The following is a 23,756-nucleotide window of genomic DNA, read 5'->3' on the forward strand; positions in this document are numbered from 1 at the left end:
CTTTATAAATGGTTGCAACACCTCCGCCACGGCCAATCAGACGGGGCTCATGCTTATAACAGTATCCAGGAGGAGTAGACTCATTAATACCGAAATAATCATTTGGTTTAAGCCAGGTTTCAGTAAGGCAAAGTACATCGAAGCTATTATCTGTGACTATTTCATTTACAATAACTGCCTTAGGTGTGAGTGATCTAATGTTTAGAAGACCTAGCTTTAGAAATAGTTTTTGTTTACTAATAGCAACATTTTCTGTTTTAATAACAATTAGATTTTTCCTAGATCCTGCAGTAGATTTATTATTTGATCTCACTAAACGAGGAATAGACACGGTTTCTATGCAATGTTCTACACTAGTATTTATATCAGTTGAATTGGTGCAGCAGAGACTATGATTTGGACTTTTGGTTACTAGTCAAAGGGTATTTAACATTTTGGAGATGTTATCTGACAGAAGATCCGCTCCGAATCTGCTTGGGTGTAAGCCATCAGCACGGAAAAGCCTAGGACGCTCCCAAAACAGATTCCAATTATTTACAAAGAGCAGTTTCTGCTCATTGCACCATGACATTAACCATTCATTTAGCGCAAATAATCTGCTGAACTTTTCATGCCCTAGTCGGTACGTGGGAAGCGGTCCTGACACAATGATCGTTGTTTCAGGCGGTTAGGTGAGTGTGGAGAAGACGCGTTCAGCCGTGATCCACGGACGTAACCTTTAAGAGTATGCAGCGTTGGATCACTAATAGGCTTGAGACGCGTCTGCTCAACAGTCCGCGTTGTAACCAGTGCTCGAATTGAGGGGGGGCTGGGGGGATCCGGGACCCCCCATAAGGTATTAGGGACCCCCCATAAGAAATAAAAAATAGAATTAGGGGGGTCCCTCAGATATTTTTATTTTAGTAAAAATAATAATGACAAATCTGATTAAATGCATGCAATGGATACAGTACATTTCGTGAATTGATTATTTACAATAATTTATTTTAAGTTTGTTTATAGCTAGTTGTCTCTTTAAAATGTAAACGCCCCGCCCCACATCTAAAGAGCGCTGTGCGCGCGCATGACATCGTTGACTGACAGGATTGTTTGTTTGGCGCCGCTCCGGTGAAGCTAATTTTAGCTTTTTAAAAAATGGAGAAAAATAAACCTCCACTCCCAGTCGGGAAAAGAAAGCTTCTTACTGACTTTTTTGAGGGGTAATTGTTTCTCTCTGTATATCTTTCTACTTTATATCTGTCCACTCCATGCCGGGGCTTTTGTATTCCTTGCATAAATTGGAAACACTTAGGCTTAAGTTACTAATTTTTCATTATTAATAGTCCTCCTGGTTCTACAGGAGTGCTAGAGATCTCGATGAAGATGGATAAGTAAGGGTTAATGCCCGACGAGGTGTCCATTGTCAGGTAGCCTATTAATGCGCGTCGGACGGTTGCCTCCGCCGAAGTCCATTAATACCTGACAATGGACACCTCGCAGGGCATTAACCCGCTTATACCATGGTCACTTAACAAATAACACATTTTTAAACCATTAGTTTATATTTTAATTAGTTTTACAATCGAAATCTAAAGGCTGTCATTGATAAACGGACCTTATCTGAGCCACAAAGTCTGATATTAAATATAGAGTCATTTCAGCCTTAATAAGCCTGTTAACAAGCAGAATCACTGAAGGAAAGAAGAGGACAGAAAAAGAGACGAGCAGAAACACAAGAACTACAACTGACTTCAGCCACAGTCTAAGATGCTGTTTGTGGAGTTGTTTAATCCTCCTCTGCTGAGATCTTCACAGATTTAATGTCTCCTTTTCGCTTCAGTTCATCTTAGACTGTGGCTGAAGTCAGTTGTAGTTCTTGTGTTTCTGCTCGACTCTTTTTCTGTTCTCTTCTTTCCTTCAGTGATTCTGCTTGTTAACAGGCTTATTAAGGCTGAAATGACTCCATATTTAATATACACAGGTTTTGCGGCTCAGATAAGGTCCAGTTCTGGTTTATTTCTTTGCTCTTGGCTGACATGTGGCATTGCTATGGCCTGCTTGTGGCCCAGATCTGGCAAACAGGAGTGAGCCGCCCAACTGTCATCATTCCACGCTGCATGTGGGCCAGATCCGCATTCCACAAGTGCCAGATGTGGGCCGGATCTGGGCCGAAACGTGTTTTCTACATTTCTATGTAACACATTATATATAGTTATGTTCAGTTCTCCATTTCAGTTGTGGCAAAAGAGACTGAGTTTATATATATATATATACACTAAGTACACTGTAAAAAAATTCTAACCTCCCTAACTCAAAATTTTCTAGCGACTGATAACATCAAAATTTTTCAATTGGCCCAAGTGAAAATCTGTAAATTATAAAATTTAATTTACAGAATTTCACTTGGGCCAATTGCAAAATTTAGATGTTATCAGTCACTAGAAAATTTTGAGTTTGGGAGGTTAGAAATTTTCACCCTCTAAATCCATATTACTTTAGTAAGTATATATATATATATATATATATATATATATATATATATATATATATATATATATATATATACACAATTCTTTATCCAGCGTTTTTAATAAATAGTATATATACGCATATTATGATCAAATATACTGTATATTTTGTATAAAGTGTATATTGCGAGACTAACCAACCCCCCCGCCCAAAAAAAACTTGGGGACCCCCCATAAGACTTGACTCAATTCGAGCTCTGGTTGTAACAATGAGGTTTGAGCAGTAGTGCTTCTCAGTGAGGAAAAGTAGAAAATGTTCGTTGTAAGCGAGTTTAAAGAGAAAAATCAAGAATTATAAATCAAATCGATAGAGCTCCAAAAACAACAACGCATTCAGACGCGACGCATGATAATAACAGGACAAGACATTACTCACCGTGTTTGTTGAGTGTTTCTTATTCACCTGAGCTTTTATGAACTCAAAGGCGTGAGAGAAAATAAATAAATAAAAATAGCTGAGCGCAAGGGTGGCGCGTTAACAGGCTAGCGAATTACTAGCGTGTTGTGCGTCATGGTTGGGTAAGCTGTATTTAGTAGTAATATAAACAACTAGAAATTGTAGTAAATGATGGTTCAAAACAAGGCAATACGAGGCTAAGACGGAGCTTACAGCTCCGAAGCAAACACACTCACAGCAGGCAGCGAGAAAAATCAAGAATTATAAATCAAATCGATAGAGCTCCAAAAACAACAACGCATTCAGACGCGACGCATGATAATAACAGGACAAGACATTACTCACCGTGTTTGTTGAGTGATTCTTACTCACCTGAGCTTTTATGAACTCAAAGGCGCGAGAGAAAAATAAATAAATAAAAATAGCTGAGCGCACGGGTGGCGCGTTAACAGGCTAGCGAATTACTACCGTGTTGTGCTAGTAGTAACGGAAGCCAGCGATGTTGGGCAAGCCGTATTTAGTAGTAGTATAAACAACTAGAAATTGTAGTAAATTATGGTTCAAAACAAGGAAATACGAGGCTAAGACGGAGCTTACAGCAACGAAGCAAAAACTCACAGCAGGCAGCGAGGCAGACAGGAGCAATCGATGTGTGTGAGTGTGTGTTAGTGTGTGTGTGTGCACTGTGAATAGAGTAATTCTCATAAGGGTGATATCTTGAGACTGCCTCTGCGGGTAAGCCCAGGTTCCTCTGCTGCCAACGATAGAATTAAGCAAATAGATGAGAGTGATTGCTGGTCAACGCCTTTTATAATCATTGTCTTTTAATAATTAATAAAATCTTTTTCATTACCTATGTCTCTGATTCCAACAGTGATTAGAACCTGTGTGTGCCTGTGTTTAGAGGTTGTGTTAAATTCTTGGGGTGAAATTCCTCAGGTGGCGTAGTCGGAAATTATATCAATTTGAGCCAACCCGCGCCCGCTCTGCTACACACGCATTAAAGTCTCATTTCAGTCGGCTCCACTGTGGTGATATTTACTGCGGTTCTCTTTAGCTGGGGCTCAGCACTGCCGGCAGGGTTTTCTGTTGCAGCAGGAATGTCGCTCCAGTGCTTTCTTATGTTTAAGTTTGGCCTCCAGTAGCTCTGGTTGCTAAGGGTGTTGCTAAGGGCGCAGTGATAAATAGAACAGTTGAGTGAAGCGGTCATAGCCATGTGTTATCGTGAATAAAGCACAGCTATTGACCAATCAGAATCAAGGATGGAACTAACCGTTTTATAATATGTCATATTTCCTATATTCATGTTGTGTTCTGCCTTTACTAATATTCTGTAAGCTTCAGAATGCAGAAAATCCCATCGCTATTAATTACTACGTGTTTGCTATACTGTAGAAAGCTATGACACCTTTTGTGAACTTTTACCCCAGTAAATGGATTGTATACTGTATTCAGTTTCTGTTGTCCTTTCTGATTTACTGAAGAAAGAGAAAATTCTTACATTGTATTAAACTGACCAAATGGATTTCGTCCAATGTGTTATAGACATATAGACTAAACAAGAAGCATTAAATGTAGGATAACTTAAATAATTCAAGTGAACTTAAACCATTAATTCAAGCTGAACTAAAACCATTCAAGTTAAACTAAAATCATTCTTTCAAGTTAAATGAACACCATTGTTGTAGTTGGTTTTACATGGTTGATTTTACTGGGTTTTATTTGTTCCTGTTTTGTTAAGATTACTTATTTTAATCACATGGAACCACTGTCCATGAATGAATCATGTTCAGTCAAAGAGCTATTTTTCTGAGTGTATGTTTTATAGTCGGGTCATTTTTGACCGGGAACATCAAAGGAGTTATAGGGTTTTGAACACCACACAAGGGTTAAAACAGCCTGTCCTCTGGTGAAAGAGGCTCAAAATGCAACAAATGGAATCAAATCTAATTCAGGGCAGATTTGAAATGCTCCAGAGAATTATGATCTAGTGAACGTGCGGCGCCTGGTCTGAGCGCTGAAAGGTCCTCACAAAAAGTACTGAAATCGCAGAGCAGTTGCATCCAGGTTGTTGTGTTGACATCACCGAGACTGAGAAATATCTGATGCTGGACAGAGTGGAACCAACGGCAGTGTGCAGGCTATTGTTGAGTTAGAGCAATCCAGAGAACAAGATGGGCCTAAAGTGAGTGATGGACCGAATGAGACGCAGGCATCGAGTACTAATGTGTCTGACGATGATATTTCAAAATCTCAAGTTATAGTGATTTGGACAGTGATTGTTCAGATTCGATTGCTAAAGAATTGTCTGAAACTAATTCACAGGAAAGTACTGTTGGGACATTTGCAAAGTCTATTTTAGTTATTATACTGTGGAACAACTTAATGACTTTTTAAATGCTACAAAAAAAAGCCACAGATTGAAATGTTCTTTTCTGATTTAAGGCTTTTTATTGAGTCGTCTCTAATCGCCATGAAGAAAGCCACTTTAGAGGAACTAGATCAGCCTAGGCGCTATCGACTTAAAAAGTTTATGAGCGCTGTCAGAAAAAGTCCAATAATTCAACTAATCCAATAAGGCTATTAGAGTAAATGGTTAGTTATAAGAAATGTTTTATTTACATTTTCTCATATTTCTCATAAAGCAGTACACATGATTTTCTGCTTATCTGTGTTTACAAATGTTAAAAATATTTCATAGGTGATATCTGAGATAGAACAACAGACCAAGGGTTTTGTCAGCCGTGAGTCAGATGATGGATCAGAGAAGGTGATTTGTAATGTGTGTGTGTGTGTGTGTGTGTGTGTGTGTGTGTGTGTGTGTGTGTGTGAATGTAACCTAGAAAGGGTTTGCCTAAGGTAAGGGAACCCTGCTCCTGGAGAGCCTCTGCCCAACAGAGCTTAGGTCCACACTAATTTAACACCGCTGTTTGAAATGGTCATGCTCACAATAGCTAGACATGTAATCATTTCTATGAGCACTCAGCCAATATGTGCCATGGTATTTAGAGAAGTCTCAGCAGATTTTTATAACAAGGCATTAGGCTTAATATTCTTTACTTTTCCAACAGAATTGCAAACACGACGTAATCTCCTCGGCAGTATCAAGCTTGGATTAATGTAACAGCAAGTAGTGGACCCTTTTCTACTTTTTAGTGGATTGGTGTAAGGTGTATGCCTGTACGGGTAAGTATTTTGTTCTTATAAGTAATATATTTTCTTTCGTCCTTTCTTTTTTTAATATAAGACTAATTTCTCTGGCTGTGTCACACTTTCTCAATGCCTTCCTTAAGTTTTGTTTTATGCTCTATAATTCATCTGTTTAGTAGTATTTCTTATTCTCTCATCTTTCTTATTTCTTATTGTTACTTTCATTCACACTGATTATCTACTTTTAAGCCATTTATCACATTTCGAATTATCTTTTTCCTTTTCCTGGACCACTTTATTTTACCCTCAATATATCTGAATCACTCCATCCCTCCTGTTTTTCTAGTAACATTCTCTAATTTATTTCTCAAAATAAATAAAAGGAAAGATTGACAGTATAGATTATTTCTGTCCATCCCTCATAATTTAATTTACACTACCTCTAAGACTGCTAATTTAACATTTTCTCTTCTGTCTTTATCGCACATACTTTCTCCATCAATACCTCTAGCTTTTGTCTTCTATCCATCTATCTGTCATATCATCAGTAACACACTCTGCCTCTATGGACATATCACTTTCTTTACAACTATCGCTTTTTTCCCTCTTTTCTTTTTTCACATTCTGTCCATTTTTCCATCACGTCTGCAACAGCTTTTCTTAATTCTTTAAACGATATTAAAGAAAAGTATCGAGTGAATCACATCAAACGACCATATGTTTATTTTATCCTCTGTCTAGTTTGCTCCTGCTTTTGGCATTAAAGTTGCTATGATAAGCATATGAATCCCAATCCTGACCCTTTAACACCGGTAAGTGTATTTTATCAAATTCTCTCTAAATGAATTGATTGACCCAAAAATTAACATCTACTAATTATTTCCTATTATGGATTTTTTGATGAAAAAGTATGTCATATGCATATTTGATGGCCAGGGATTGAGTAAATATATATATTTTTTTACTTTTGGGTTAACTTTCCCTTACTGAAGTTTTTCAGTCCCCCCCCCCCCCCCCCCCCCCCCCCCCCCCAGAATTCTGAAGAACAGTTTTCCTGTGAGGACTTGTTCGATCAGGACTATATACCTGATTCTTTAGACAGTTCAGAAGAGAGCACAGTTTCTTTACAACTTGAGCATCCTAAACAAATCTCTAACAAACAAAATGTGCCCAGCATTGAATCAACTGGAGAAATTAAAAATGGCAGGCAATGTCAAGACAATCTCATAGTTACACATTCTCTGCTGAAAGATCCAGTTCAAGTATCAGATATCCACAATACAAAAATGACTGGTAATACTGATGATAAGTCCGTAGAGAACTGGAGAAAATCCATGTGTACAGTCGTCTAATGTATCCTCTCTCTGTAAACAAAAATAATTACTGCTACATTTGTGGCAAACCACAGTCGAAATTTAAAAATCCATGAATCAACAAACATGGATGTTGCTCGGGTCTTGGCACTGCCAAAATGTTCAAAAAAACGCAAACAAATGCTGGACAAACCGAGGAACAAAGGGAACTATGAACACAATGCTGGGGTTTTAGCGAGTGGACTGGGTTTTTAAAACTCAGACGGAAATCCAAGAGTAAATACAAATCAGAAGATTATGTTCCTTGCATGTACTGCAGGTACGGAGAGATCTGTGGCGACACATTCGAAATTGCCTTTCCAAACCAGTGGAAGTGGAAGCGGAACGGGCAGAGCCAGGAAGGACAAGGGTCTTATCATTGGCAACCATGTCTAACACAGCCCTGTGTCAACCAATATCACAGGGTGTTTGGAAGCTGTCGACTGTAATGAAGGATGATGACATCACTGCTGCTGTCCGGAGTGACTTCTGCATTCTTCAGCTGGCCCAATCGTTTTTTAATAAACATGGACAGGATCCCACTAAATTTGAGTATATTCGGCAGAAACTGCGGGAAGTTGGTAGAATTCTCCTGATCCTACAAAGAGAATTTAAAATACAGACACTTGAGGATGCTGTTAAACCTGCAAATAAGTATGTGCTTATCCAAGCTGTCAAGAAGGTTTCCGGCTTTAATGATGAAAAACACTCATACCAGACTCCAAACCTTGCTCTCAAGTTGGGCAACTCACTGCAAAAGATCTGTGACATTGTACATTGACGTAAGGTCAACACAGACATTCCAAAAACTGTACAGTACAAAGTGGGCTGAACTTATTTCCCACACAGCACTGATTATTTTAAGTGAGGCACACTTCAACAAACCATCCACCATCCCATTCACAGAGGATGTTCAGTGTCTTCACCAGCATCTTGAAAAGGTTGCAGATTCAGCATCTGAGAACTTGAAAAAAAAACCAATCAGCACAAGCCTATGGGGAACTTTCCAGAGCAACACTGGCAAAAGTAATTCTTTTCATCCGAAGACGTGGAGGAGAGGCTGCTAAGATGAATCTAAAAAACTTCCTTGAAAGGGACACAGCTCCCCTCCATGCGGATGTTGCTGCTGGCCTAACAAAGTTCGAAAAAAACAAACTCTGGGCACATTTTAGTTGGGTTGAGATTAGGGGTAAAAGGGGTCGAAAAGTTGCAGTTTTGCTATCGCCAGACATGCCTTAACACACCTTGTTAGCCGAAGAAAAGAGTGTGGAGTTCCTGAAGAAAAATATTCAAGAGGAAATACATTCCTCTTTGGGAGACCAAGTTGTCTGACTCCTTATCGAGGACAAGATTGTCTGAGGGTTTACGCTAGTGAGTGTGGAGCAAGAAAACCTGAATTCCTCAAATCAACACGAAAGCATGTTGCAACTCTGTCTCAGGTGTTAAACTTAAAACCTCGACCAAGTTGCAGACTTTCTGGGCCATGATATTTGTGTGCACCGAGAGCACTATCGACTTCCAGAGGCCACAACACAGTTAGCCAAGAGATCAAAACTCTTACTTGCACTGGAGAAAGGCACCCTTGCAAATCTTCAGGGGAAAACACTTGAAGAAATTGAAATCGAAGGTATGCAGGATAATCCTTTATATGCAGACCTTAGATCAGGGTTCTCCAACCCTGCTCCCACAGTAATTATCAAGCAACCCTGAACACCTTGATTAACTGATTTAGGTGGATTTGATTGAGGTTGGAGCTGAAATCTTCAGGACGTTTGGGAGTATTAGCATGTCAAACCGCAATACCACAATATCATGAAAGAGCATTCAGACGATGATTGATGAGCCAGTCAAAGATTAGAACAACCACAATGTTTAATGTATTGTGACATGAGAGTTATGACGCTTGTGTGACGTCAGTAATGGGCGGCGTGTTACGTACACATATAAGCGTCACACACTCGTAGCTCAGGTAAGCGACTCTCCTCTGGGGTGCTGTCTCTTCTCCTGGCTGGGTTTGTGATTGGGGTGAAGCATTTCAGGTAGGAAAAAGTGATGTATTGGCAGCTAAGAGTTGATGTGTAAATGCTAACAGGAGTGTTTTGTTTAGGTAGCTTCACTTTCCATCTTCTGTTCCCCTCCCGTGTGGCTTTGTCACTCCGTAAGCGAGTTTTATACTCATATGTGCGCATGCCCTCTAATCTTGCCTTTTACGTTGGCGTGTTACCTTCCCCTGTCGGCCTGGTACGTATGTTTAATTAAAATCTTATGTAATTTCAGCATTTGGCAATGTTAATGACTGTTAGTATGGCTTTAGGGCGTTAGTGTATAGGAACGTACACTGGATTATTATTCCTTTTAAACGGAGTGTTTGAATGTGCTGACTAGTCAGAGTCCCGCAACGACCTGCTGGTAAGTGCAAAATCTCTTTGTTCCACATAGAAACCACATTTTAAGCAGTTTTTACTGTAGAATTTTTTTTGTATGAACTACATGTAACATGTAACAATGACTCTGTAAAATGTAACAAGTGTTACCTAGAGTTTTTATTAGCCTAGATTTATGTATATATTTTAAAACTAAACATTTTATATACACATTTGGCTAATGATTGTTCGCTGAAGTAGTGTTTTTGTAGTTGGAATATATAAAAAATAAATACCAACTCAAACTAGAATCTTTTGCAGAATTTTTATCTCTTTGATACATCAATATGGAAGAAATTGTTTAAATCACTTTAGAAGGAAGCAAAGAAATTACTGATCCAACTTCTCCCTCTTTTTAAAGTGTGGAAAAGGGAAAAGAAGTTCAAAGATTGTGACTCCAGCTACACCTGTAGTGGGCCTATAATATAATTATGTTAATTATGTTAAAATATGTAGATTACTTTGACTATTTATATAAGCTGCTTCTACTATTTATGTAAACTACTTTTATTTATATTCCATTGTAACTTTTTTTTTTGATCAAGGTCTCTTTTATTTTCAAAGATAACAAACAAAAGATATACAATACTCACATGAAATAGTCAAGTCTAGTTCCTGTGAATACAAACAAACCAAACATCTCCCCAATGCCCCCCACCCACATGTACTGGACCCCAACAAATTTCCATACATCCAGACATACTCAGATATGAGTCTGCAGATTCATACATATAGAATTCAAATATCTAAATAAAATAAAATAAAAAGACACCTATATACATATACACATGCATTGCACACACAATTGGGTTACATAGACATGTTGGTAGCTGCCGTGCCTTCTACAAAGGAAATAAAAGGCTGCCAAATTGTGTAGAATTTACTAGTGGACCCTCTTACAGTGTATCTAATTTTTTCTAAGTGAACATAACTCATAACCTCCCTGATCCATTGGCCATAAGTTGGGGGGAGAGCATCTTTCCATTTAAACAGAATAAGCCTCCTAGCCAACAAAGAGCAGAAGGCCATCATGTTTAGGTGGCGCCCAGAAAAGGTGGCATCTACCGGAGCCACACCAAACAATGAAATCAAAGGAGATGGATGTATTGTTCTTCCACATATTTCAGAGAATGCCTCAAAGATGGACTGCCAAAAATTATGCAGCTTAGGGCACAACCAAAACATGTGTGATAGTGTGGCAGGAGCCTGTCTGCACCGATCACATGTAGGATCAATACTCGTATTAATTCTAGACAATCTATCCTTGGTCCAGTGAAGACGGTGCACTATTTTAAATTGAACCACCGCATGTCTGAGGCATAAAGAGGAAGAATAGATACGCTGTATAATTTTTTGCCAGGTTTCTTCTGAAATCGTTTCATTTAGGTCTGTTTCCCATTTAATTCTAAGGCAATCGAGACTATTCAAGTTATGCGTATTGAGCAATGTATAAATTCTGCCTATTACTTGTTTTATGTTAACTTTACATTTTAAAATTGTTTCAAGCAGAGATTCAGAAGGGCTCAAAGGGAAACAGTCAGAGTTAGAGGCCACAAAACCTCTAAGCTGCAGATACCTGAAGAAATGCGATTTATGGAGACCATACTTCTGTTGCAATTTTATAAAACTGGCAAATCTATTCCTAATGTAGAGGTCAGATAATGTACCTATCCCATTTCTTGCCCAAACACTAAAAGCTTCATCCATCATTGATGGCACAAACATATGATTCTTTATCAATGGTGCATCAAGTGAGAGATCAGTGAGATTAAAGGTCCTTCTAAACTGGTTCCATGTTTTAACTGAATGGATAACAACTGGATTAGTGGTGAAGGCTGAGATAGGCTGTTTGAAAGGTAATTTGGAACATAATAAAGCTGCTGGGGAGGTAGCTCCAATGGATGTCCTCTCTAACACCATCCAATCAGTACTATTGACATCCGTGAAATCATTTCTCAACCAATACAGCAGTGCTCTTATATTAGCAGCCCAATGGTAATACATAAAATTTGGAAGTGCCATACCACCCATTGCACGGGGCCTCTGTAATATATTTTTATTAATCCTGGGCTGCCTTTTATGCCATATAAAGGATGTAATCTGACTGTTTAAACTGTGAAAAAAAGATTTTGTTAGATAGAGAGGAAGACATTGAAACAAATATAAAAAACTTAGGGAGAATATTCATCTTAACCCTCTGAGGTCTGAGGGTTTTTTGGGGTCCTTGAGATGTTCTGACATGCCCTGACATTTGTGCTTTTTTTAGTTGCTTATAAACATATTAATGGCAAAGGTATAATTACACTCTATTTAGCACAAACAGGGCTACCATAATATGTGAGCAACATGCATGTACATGTTTGTATTTTTGAGAGAATAATGTTTATGCATGGTTATTGAAAAAACTAAAAACTAAAGTTTCTGAAATAAGGCCACAAAACACATACTAAATATGTGACAATAAGACTTTTGACTAATTGATGTCTTTGCCTAGAATTTTTTCTTCAAAATGATGTGAAAATCATCCTGCCCTTATCATTCACATAACACAATACATTGATTTAAATCTTGTAAAACACTTTTTGTTTGTAAAGGCAATATGCGCAAGGGGCGTCAACCATTCAACAGCATCATGCATATGTAGTGGTTCACACCTGAGGAGACAATGGGGCCCGCATACTTAATGAGCCATTCATTCAGGTGTGTCACCTATAGCCACAAGAAAGAATGCAAGAGCAATATATATACAGTATATATATATATATATATATATATATATATATATATATATATATATATATATATATATATTCTACCAAATTGGTTCACAGTTGGAAGTATGTCAATTTTTTTTTTTTTCACAAATTTTGCTTGCAAATTGTATAATATCCAAGGAAAACATGTCTATTAATTGTGCAGTTAATTCTCATACTGTATTTTCAGTTTTGGAATATGTATCCTCTCCCCAAATTTGTCAATAATAAAACACAATAAAAATTATTTAAAGAAAATGCTTATATTTACCTTTTAAAATTTGTTTACATCTACCTTGTAAATATATTTTTTTTTATTAAAAAGGTTACAATTACAACAACAATTGAAGTGTAATCTTTCTTTGTAAAAACTAAAGTATACATTTTATCATACATATTTCAAACTTCGAATATAGCCTACATTGACAAAACATACTATATTTAACATATTAGCAAAAATTGGCAAACAAAAGCTTATTTGAGGTGGCAGATATTTTACAGTAAAAATGTGTAATCTATCCAAAACTAATCAACGAAATGTTGTCTTTCATATGTCTGTAACATAGGTCTTTCGTTTTTATTATAAGGAATATAAATGTTAATTTGCAGTTTAATACGTTGCTTATACAAATACATTTTATTTCAACATATTTCAATCGATTTTACTCAGTATAGCTAAATAGTTTGCTAAAAGCAGATCATTTATTCACACACAGAAACGCAATTCAAATTTAAACCGTCTTTTTGCGAGTTGTGGTAAACAGCGCATCTCTGCGTTCATTCATTCACACAGAAACGCGATTTACTTGAGAATGAAAAAAAAAACTTACTACATTATTCCATCCGTTGCTCCTCGAAATACCAGCACTTCTGAGGTAAGTTTTCCATTATTATTATTCCTCACAGCGCTGCGAGACAGTGTAGACAACTACACTTATCTGAATAAACTTGATGTGTTTTCTCGAGCTGATATGTGGGCGTTCACAGTTTGTATGGGATCGTCTCAGTCATTTGCGTTTGAATAGCGCGCGCTCTCCGTGGGCGGGGCCGATTATAACGTAATGAGATGAGATGAGCTCGACTGGAATCGCTCTCTTTTAATACAGATTTCACAAGATTAGAATATTTGTTTTTTATATAAATTACTTCATTTAAAAGAAGAAAATTCAAGCTTCATGCCTGTGTGTCTGTATGCCTGTTTGACTGAGTATTCGCTGAGTTATTGTTCATTTTCGGACGCGTTTCAGAATGGACTTCACTGGCAGAGAGAAGGCAGAACTCGCTTCGTGTTTATTTTTCTTTATTTGGCAAAAAGCACAACACTTTGTTTTTATTGTGAGTATACACAAAAATAATACACATTTAACAGAATCGATTGATGTATGAAACTCCTATGGAAAATCAAAGTCAACAGAGTATTTATGAGTTTCTTTTACATTGACAAAAAAAAAGCGAGCTGGTATCGCCGGCGATACCGTAGACCTCAGGGGGTTAATCGTATTGATCCTCCCTCCTAAGGAGAGAGGCAGAGGGTCCCAACGCTCAAGGTCTTGTTTAAGGCTGCTTAAGAGGGGATGATAATTAGCCTTAAAAAGATCCTTGTGGTTACGTGTGACCCATATACCTAAATATTACATTTTTTTAGGACTAAATTTAAAAGGGGTTGACCCAAGATATGATCTGTCTATAGAAGAAATAGGCATAAGTTCACTTTTCTGAAAGTTAACTTTATAACCAGATATTTTTCCAAACTTTGTAAGTAGACTCGATAGTTCAGGAAGACTGGAGAGGGGGTCCGATAGAAATAATAACATGTCATCTGCATAAAGTGACACTTTATGCTCTGAACCCGCCCGGTGTATCCCCTTGATGGTGGTGCACTGCTTCAGGGCTAATGCGAGTGGCTCAAGTGCAACGGCAAACAAAAGTGGTGAAAGAGGACACCCCTGCCTCGTGCCCCGCTTCAGCTCGAAGTAGGTGGATAAGTTATTATTGGTGCGTATCGCAGCCATTGGGAGCGTGTATAGGAGTCTGATCCAGGAGATGAATTTAGGGCCAAAATGAAACGCTTCTAAAGTCTTGAAAAGATAGTCCCACTCCACCCTATCGAACGCTTTTTCAGCGTCGAGTGACAACATCACTTCAATATTGCCAGGATCATGCGGAGTGGGACAATATAGGATATTAAATAGACGCCTGATATTGAAAAATGAATAACGATTTTTTATAAATCCTGTCTGATCAGACGAAATAATAGAGGGGATAATGTTTTCAAGACGACGCGCCAAAATCTTGGCAAGAATCTTTGCATCTGTATTCAGCAACGAAATAGGGCGGTACGAACCGCAATTGAGGGGATTTTTATCCTTTTTAATTAATAGAGAGATTACTGCTTGACGCGTGGTTGGGGGCAAAGAGTTGGTGGCTAAAGATTCTTCAAATACTAACAATAACAGAGGAGATAACTGGTCAGAAAACTTTTTGAAAAATTCGGTTGAGAAGCCATCTGGCCCTGGAGATTTGCCACTTTGCATGGCACCGATTGCTGACACTATCTCCTTAACTGAGAAATCCCTTTCCAGTTCAGCTGAGAATTCTACACTTACAGAAGGCATTTTAAGGAATCTAAAAAAGTCTTCTAGGAGAGCAGGATTGTTGGGCCCATCTGAAGTATATAATAATTGGTAGAATTTTCTGAAACAGGAATTTATCTTCTCATTATCAGTGCATTTTAGACCACATTCATCATTAATTTCAGGAATTGTTTGATTAGCAGTTCTTTGGCGCAACTGGTGAGCAAGTGCTCGGCCAGACTTTTCCCCATGTTCATAATGACCATGTCTTGATTTGAAAATAAGGTATTCAGCATGTCGGGTGGATAGGAGATCAAACTCTGTCTGTAATGACAAGCGTTTCTTAATTACATCTGCTGAAGGGGTATAACCATGCAGCCTGTCTAACTCTAATATCTCATCTGCTAATTTTTTTATACGTTCAGTGCTGGCCCTTCTTTTATTTGCACAGTATGAAATAATTTGACCCCTTAAATATGCCTTTAGTGACTCCCACACAGTAGATGACGACATCCCTGGGGTTTGGTTGATGTCGAGAAACACTTTAATTTCAGATGATATGAACTTAGTAAACTCATCTTCTGACAGAAGCAGAGGGTTAAACCACCATGCACGGTATGTAGACTGTGTATCAGGAATGTACATTTTCATGATTAAGGGACCATGATCCGAGATAACCATAGCCCCGTAATCACACTCTTTCGTGAGATGCAGAATTCTTTTATCCAGGAAAAAGTAATCAATACGTGAATACGTCTTATGCACCGGGGAAAAGTACGAGTACGCCCTAGAGGTGGGGTTACGAAACCGCCAGACATCCGCTACACCATAGGTCTTCAGGAAGAGCTGAATAGTATGAGCTGACTTTGTCAGGGATGTCCTCTTAGAAATACTCCTATCTAAAAGAGGAGAAAGTACACAGTTAATGTCACCACCAAGCATAAGATGATGTGATGACAGGTCTGGTAAGTGAGAAAAAAAATTAGCGAAGAATGTAGAGTCATCCCAGTTCGGGGCATAAATACAGGCTAAAATAACCGGGAGCGAGTATAATTTTCCTACCACAATGACATATCGCCCTGCAGAGTCAGATTGCACATGAGATGCCGTGAACTGCACTTTTTTACTTATCATAATAGCAACACCCCTAGCCTTTGAGCAAAAATTAGATTGATACACCTGGCCCGCCCATCTCCTAACCAAGCGAGAACTATCACAAGCACGTATATGGGTCTCTTGTAAGAATGCAATATCTGCACTGAGCTGTTTTAAGTGCGAGAATACTTTTTTCAATTTCACCGGATGATTAAGTGATTTGACATTCCAACTTATGAAGTTAGCAGGGCAACCATCATAACCTCTTGTATTATTTATATTGGCCATATTGTGTATACAGAGAGGTGAGCACCATATATGAAACCCAATGACACAAGAACATTAAAAACAAACGTACACAAAAATAAAATAAAAGTCTGGCAAAGTAGCACCAGTTCGTAGATCGGTCCAGTAGCCCCCCTCTCCTCCCCCCTTCCCCCCTTCCCCCCTTATCACCCAAATTAACAAGGTGATCACAACAACCCTCAGAAAAAAAAATCCACACATTGAGTGCTTGTGGTTGGGAACGCTAAAGCCAAGCACTCGGGCTCCCGTCGAGCCTCCAACAAAAATAAAATAAAGATAGTAAAGTATAAAGTAAAACAATTAAGTACAATGCTCAGTAAACTTATATATAAAATATATTAATCACGATGAGTATCAAGTCCAAACTTCGTTAACTTCCTTAAATAACATTACATCAGGTGTAATGACTCTTTACAGAAAGCCACCTATGACTGACATAATTAACCTAAAAAAAAAATGATCAGGAACAGAAACAACGTGTCTTTCATTTTAGCTTGGGCTAAACCAAGCTGAACCAAAAAGATAGTGTGTCAGTCTATGGGCACATAGTTCAAAGAGGTCAACATTGGGACAGTATATAGAAAAAAGTAAACATTGTGTTGTGAATTTGTACCTGATGACATCTGGCACAGTGATATACACATGTTTGCCATACCCGTAGAACGACAGAGGTATTATGCTCATTTGAAAAGATCAGTCTCATGTACATTCTGCGGCCTCCGTGGAAGGGAGAATTTTCTTCTTGACATAAGTCATAGCTTTGTCCGGATCAGTAAACTCCCTGTCCTCCCCTCTGTACGTGACCCGAAAACGCGCTGGAAACAGAATCCCGTACCGGTCCCTGTCGGTCGCGAAGCAGTTTCCTCACCTCTGTGAATGCAGCCCGAGCTTTAGCCACAGTTGCCGTGTAGTCCGGGAAGATGGTAATTGGTTCCCCGTTGAAACGGAGCGGACCCCGGGTGCGAGCGCATCGTAGTACCTGGACACAATCTTGGTAATAATGAAGCTTAGCAACGATGGCGCGAGGTTTTCCGCCCGGCTTCTTCGGCCCTAAACTCCGGTGCGAGCGGTCGATTAACGGCTCTTTATCCAACTGTAGCACTTCAGATAGCAACTTTGATACAGAGGTTGTAGTGCTGGAGTCGGGAGTTTCGGGTAATCCAATGATTCTTATGTTGCATCTCCTCATCCGCCCTTCCATATCCTCACACTTCGATTTCAGTTCTGCCATTTCTGCCTTCATCTCACCCACAGAATTTTGCAAAGCAGCCACTTCATCTGACCAAGCTGATAGCCCCCCCTCTACCTCCTTGATGCTAACTTTCACCTGGTCGATCTCAGACTTCAGCGCCGCGGTGTTATTTATTATCTCCGTTTTCACCTCCTTCAGCTCATTCTTGAGCATTTCGAAGTCGTCAGCGAGAGCATTTTTCAGCTCTGACTTTATCACCGCTGAGATGTCCGCTTTCAGAGAGAGAAGGATTTCTGATTTCAATACTTCTACGTCCATCTCACGCAGCGCAGGTGAGGGCGGGGTCGCCTTAGCTGGGCTCTTGGCAGCACTCTGGTCCGCGGAGGTATTGGGCCTTGTTTTGGATGTTCCAGTATACTTAAATTTCTTCAGCCTCGTGTCCATCAGGGCCCCGCCGTAGACTTGTTCCACTATCCGATAGAGTTAAGTAATAGTTAACTGTTTTACGAAAAGGAATACACCTTACGTTTTGGTTAAAATAGAGGTTTAACGGGAGCTCGCATCAAACACAGCCTCACTCCATTGCGGCCAAGCCACGCCCCATTCCATTGTAACTTTAAACAGAAGTTTGTTGTTTTCATGTAGCCTTGGCAACTAGCCGGCCTGAATAATATGCACATGAATGAAATGAAACTTGTTGGACTCACCTCAGCATGTCTTTTACAATCATTTAACCCTCCATGGGCAATGCTGAAGTCACTGTTACAAACTGTACAGCGTGCAAGACTGTCATTATATTTTACTCTTATAAGACAGGGGTACACTTTCGTGTAGTCTGGTGTAAAATGTGTCTTATACTTTCGTTTTTTGTGGCACTCTTCCTCTGCCATGGCGCTCCTGTTTCTAGATACACTGAACTGATTAATTCGGTTTTGGAGAAGAGATAAAAGCCCGCCCACACTGACAATTGATTGGTTGATTTACCGAAACAGGCCAATCAGGATGCTCTCTAGCTTACATGCACTTCATGAGGCACACACGCGCAAGGTCTCTCGCTCTTGCTCCCTCTCTGCCGTGCGCGCGCTACACGGTTTGGAACACAAGCTGTGTCCCAATGTAAAGGCTGCATCCTTCGAAGGCCGAGGACTTCAAATGATGCAGCCTATGCGTCCTCTGAACGACGCACCATGTAGCCTCCGTAGCAACGGTGCGAGAGTATGCTGCTATCAGAGCCCGTCTACGGAGAGCCTGCCCACTCCCTATTAAGCTCTATTGTACCGAATTTTGGTTGTAGTTCCACCAGAGTTCCACTGGGGGCGATCGCCATGAGTGCAAAATGAATGGGAGTCTATGGGGCTAGACGGCTAAATTTGTCTCTTTCACCCGATTGCCGTTGAGAAATCTCAGATCTGATTGTAGATTTTGCAAGTTCAACATGGGTTTTAGGTCGAAAGTTGAATGAATGAGTACTTATGTCCTTTCGATTTCTTACAGGTTGAGTTGTTGTTGCCCATAACACGCTAGCATTCTGCTAATGAATGCTGATTGGTCAGTGAAGGACTGATTACGACCAGAGATACCGCTTGATGGCATCGTGGCATCCGAAGCGGGACCAGAAACAAACAAAACAAAAACTCGTCTAGCACGTGTGTTTACCTGTGTCAGCTGTGTTGTCGATGCCTCGAGTGAAAAGAAAGTGCAGAGCGCGAACGCACCAGAGTGACTGAAGGATTGCCGTAAAGCAGTATCTCTGGTCGTACATGTGTATGACGTCATTGACACTTTAAAAGACTTTTTAAAGCAAATAAGTGACTCAAAAAAATCTAACACCCAGCGATGTGTAATTTATTTGCATCTCCTTTCGAATACAACATTCAAATTACTAGACAAAAAATTATATCCTGAGAAAAGTGGATTTTTATTGGTATAGCGCCATAGACCTCCATTCATTCTGCACTCGTCCTGTGAGCGCCCTCATATGGAATCAGAGAGGAACTGCAACCAGTTCAGAAGCCGGACATGTTTAATATTGCCAAAGACATGGCAGCTTTGTTGTGTACAGTTAACACAGTACAAAATGAAAATAGTACAATGCAACAAATTAAGATCGGGCGTTTTTCTTTGCCTCTTTCTCACAGGATCTCTGTGGATCTCTTTTTAGCAAGTTCTTTTCGTCTCCCTCACTGTGTGCACCGGGACTCTCTCGATATTAAATGTTTCAGGGTAGAGACACATCATACAGCTGATAATACTGTATACGTCACTGCGTTTCATCCACAACAATTACAAAAAAAAAATAACTGTAACAAATGATTTAGCCTTTGTTGCTTCAAAGAAACAGAATGCCTTGTTGAATTCACCTTAGGCTAAAATAAAACGAGGTTGATCGCAAATTAAAGTCCTCTGTATCGTTTAGTTGGCATGAACACGTTTCGTCAACAGTTACACACTGCTCAATCTCCAAACCCCCCACAGGCTCTGAGAGGAGAGGAGTGTCTGAGACAAAGAGAAGTCGCAGATATAAGCATTATTAAAGTGTTGATAATGAAGGAATTAAATCATTTAGGCTACATGTAGTAATATTTCTGTCATTAAAAAGATTATTAACTAGATATTTCATTATTTCAATAGGCTTATTGTAGAATTAAAATGCTACTTTGGTTTAGGCCAGCTTTTTCCAAGCAAAACGAAATGCAAACTTTAAACTCATGTTTATTGTTGGCGCAGGCGCAATGGATAAGACACATGCCTTTGGTGTGAGAGACCCGGGTTCGAATCCACTGTGAGACACCAATGTGTCCCTGAGCAAGACACTTAACCCCTAGTTGCTCCAGAGGCGTGCGACCTCTGACATATATAGCAATTGTAAGTCGCTTTGGATAAAAGCGTCAGCTAAATGAATAAATGTAAATTTGTTATCATGATTTTTTTTTTTCACCTCAATATTAAATTCCACAGGGATCTTTGGATCCTTAAAACCAGGGTGCGATTTGTGGCCAGCAGCCATATCACCCTGTAGCCCAAGACTGGTCTCCCACTGAAGCTAAGCAGGGCTGAGGCTGGTCAGTATCTGGACGGGAGACCTCCTGAGAAAACCAGGTTGCTGCTGGAAGAGGTGTTAGTGAGGCTCACCCTGTGGTCTGTGTGGGTCCTAACGCCCCAGTGTAGTGATCGGGACACTATATTGTCAAAGAGCACCGTCCTTCGGATGAGACGTTAAACCGAGGTCCTGACTCTCTGTGGTCATTAAAAATCCCCCGGTGTCCTGGCCAAATTTGCCCCTTGGCCTCGGTCCATCATGGCCTCCTAATCATCCCCATATACTGATTGGCTTCATCACTGTCTCCTCTCCACCAGTAAGCTGGTGTGTGGTGGGCGTTCTGGCGCAATATGGCTGCCATCGCATCATCCAGGTGGATGCTGCACATTGGTGGTGGTTGAGGAGATTCCCCCTTTCACGTAAAGCGCTTGAGTACCTAGAAAAGCACTATATGAATGTAACAAATTATTACTGTGAATTAAGCAGAGGGCCGTTATTTTTATTAATTCAAATAAATCACAACTTCACACCAGTGGCGGCTGCTGGTCTTTCAAAGAGGGGAAGCTCATTTTCGGCCTACATCATAAAAATTGTCCATTTATTTATACGTAAATTCTGCCCTACGTTCCTTTTCAAGAAAATTCTCTGTGACCCTGTCGTACCAACTAGGCGTCTTTTGCAGTGACATGACCAGTGTCCTCTCAATGGCCAGCAGAGTCAGGTATAAATGTAATAATATAATAAAGGTATAAATAATTATATAATAAAGTATATTATTAGTACTACTAATAATAATATTTTTTTAATTTTAATATTTTTTGATTATAACTAATAATAATATAAAAAATAATAAGTAATAATATAATAAAGATATAAATAATTGTGTGAAAAGTATTATGAAAATTGGCTAGCAGTTTCGACAAGCAAATACCAAGAAATAGGTATTTATACTTATACTTAACTTATATTTATAATAGGAAGACAACTTTCATGTTTTTGTGAGCTTTCTTTGGTAATAAAAACCTTTTTCATCAATCACATCAGACGGAGCTCTCAAAAGCGGAGATAGAGCAAGGGGGTAAGCCAGCACCCGGAAAGCGTAGCTTCCATGGGGCAGCCATTGGTTAGCAAGCCATTGACTCCCATTCATTTTGGCGTCACTTTAACAGCGAATAACTTCTTCACATCTGAGGCATTTAAAGACTCCATTTGTCCATTATTTATTTCTAAAGAAACACGACAATGTGGAAGCCGTTTTTGTAAAAATAGGCTAACAATTGCGTCATAACCACGCGACTCTCTGTCGCACAGTAGAGAGACTACCGTATGGACAGGAGGAGAAGCTCAGGGCAATCGGGGGGACGTGGAGGCTTTAGCTTTTGACAAAATAATTCATCAGAATACTTAGCAAAAGTTTCTCCTGCTCATAGCTCATGGACAGCTCCTACTCACACTCTCCGTCTCTGCAAGTTTCGGAAGGGAATGATTCAGATTTCTCTCGGCACAGCTACTAGAAGACAGACGGGTTGCTCACGTCACATCCACGTCGTCAAGCTCAGTTTGAGTCTGCGCAGTACACTCAGCCATCAGGAAGAGAGTGCTTCTAATTGACTTCACTTTTCTCTGTTGAAGTCTATGGGGTCGCTGTGTCCATTTCTTTTACTGTCTATGAGATAGAGACACTGCTTGGGGTCAAGAGGCGTACGTGCTGATCACTTCCGGGTGACGTGCAAGATCTCTGTTGACTGAAGTCTCCGCGAGTTTGTGTATGGAATTATAGTTTATGGACTGTTTTGATTTCTATAATTGCATCTATAAAGATAAAAGCATCAATGCCATTGATAAAAGCGATCTTTGGAAGTGGAACTGAAGCTAAATGGATGGACAATTTTGAGAGGAGAGCTCGCAGTCTGAAGATGCACATTTTGGAGAGCGCACTGCGTTTGGTATGTAATGTTATACTGTATTACAGCATTCACACAATGTTTATACACATTTTCTGATAGTATTTTTATTTTGAAATGTGAAAGCACAGCAACCAATCTGATAAACTATTATTTGACAAGAAATGTCAAAACTACTTTTAGGATACGGCAAGGATGCTTGCACAGTAGTTTAAGTATGCAGACTTGAATAAAATGGTAATTTCAGTAAATCTACATTTTGATATTGTGAAATGGATATTATTAAAGTGCAAAAACTGTGCATAAACAGTGATTTCTTTGTTTCAGGTTCTGTTGAAGATTGAGCAGCAGCTGGCAGGAGGCAGCCTGCAGGCCTAGCATTAGTAGGCTAATGCTGAGGTGATGCACAACACAGGTGACAAAAAAGATGCACATATAATATATTATATAAAACTGGAGGATGTGGATCCTGTTCTGGATTGTAATAGACCACATAGATTTTATAATTTGTAAAATTATAAGTATTGGATCTTCTGAAAGAATAAAACTGATCAAAATCATAAAGCGCCTTTTTGTTTTTGTTTGTTTATTACAGCACAGACAACATATACTATAATATTTATCATATTCAGCTGTGTTTTATGTAATTTCAAAGGGTTTACTGTAAAATTACACAAAAATTGTCAATTTTGATCAAACTATGTGGAAATGGGAAGCTTTTCAATTTGGGTAGGCAAAAGCCAGGCGGAAATCCCCAAAAATGGTCCCGGATCTTAACAGGTTAAGGTGTTTACATGAAGGCTTTTCAGTCCAATTAAACCGTCAATCTGATTACTAATGGATTATTTGGTTGCATGCAAACCTAGCCAGTGAAGGAAGGATTTATGCCTTTATTTGTTTTTACATTTTTTAAACACTGAATTAGATTGCATTTTAAGGAATTTAAAAACAATGTGAAAACTAATCCCTCAAAGTTTTATTTGCCATTTGCAGAGCACAAAAAGAATTGTACACATACATAGGAATTGTACTGCATCACCCTTAGAGTCAATATATATATATAC

The 23,756-nt window shown here is 39.2% G+C and overlaps 1 protein-coding gene across 6 annotated transcripts in view; it reads left to right on the forward strand.

The window, feature by feature from the left end:
* LOC309475849 (uncharacterized protein) overlaps nucleotides 1-23,756 on the forward strand; it is a 58,111-nt gene that overhangs the window by 3,779 nt on the left and 30,576 nt on the right. For all 6 annotated transcript variants that reach the window (XR_014197856.1, XR_014197857.1, XR_014197858.1 and 3 more), the window contains exons 2-3: nucleotides 5,976-6,090; nucleotides 6,796-6,866. The gene's annotated coding sequence lies outside the window, so the exon portion shown is untranslated. The remainder of the gene's footprint in view (nucleotides 1-5,975; nucleotides 6,091-6,795; nucleotides 6,867-23,756) is intronic.

Source organism: Leuciscus leuciscus, assembly GCF_965113295.1.
Source record: "Leuciscus leuciscus genome assembly, chromosome: 15".
Taxonomy (NCBI): Eukaryota; Metazoa; Chordata; class Actinopteri; order Cypriniformes; family Leuciscidae; genus Leuciscus; species Leuciscus leuciscus.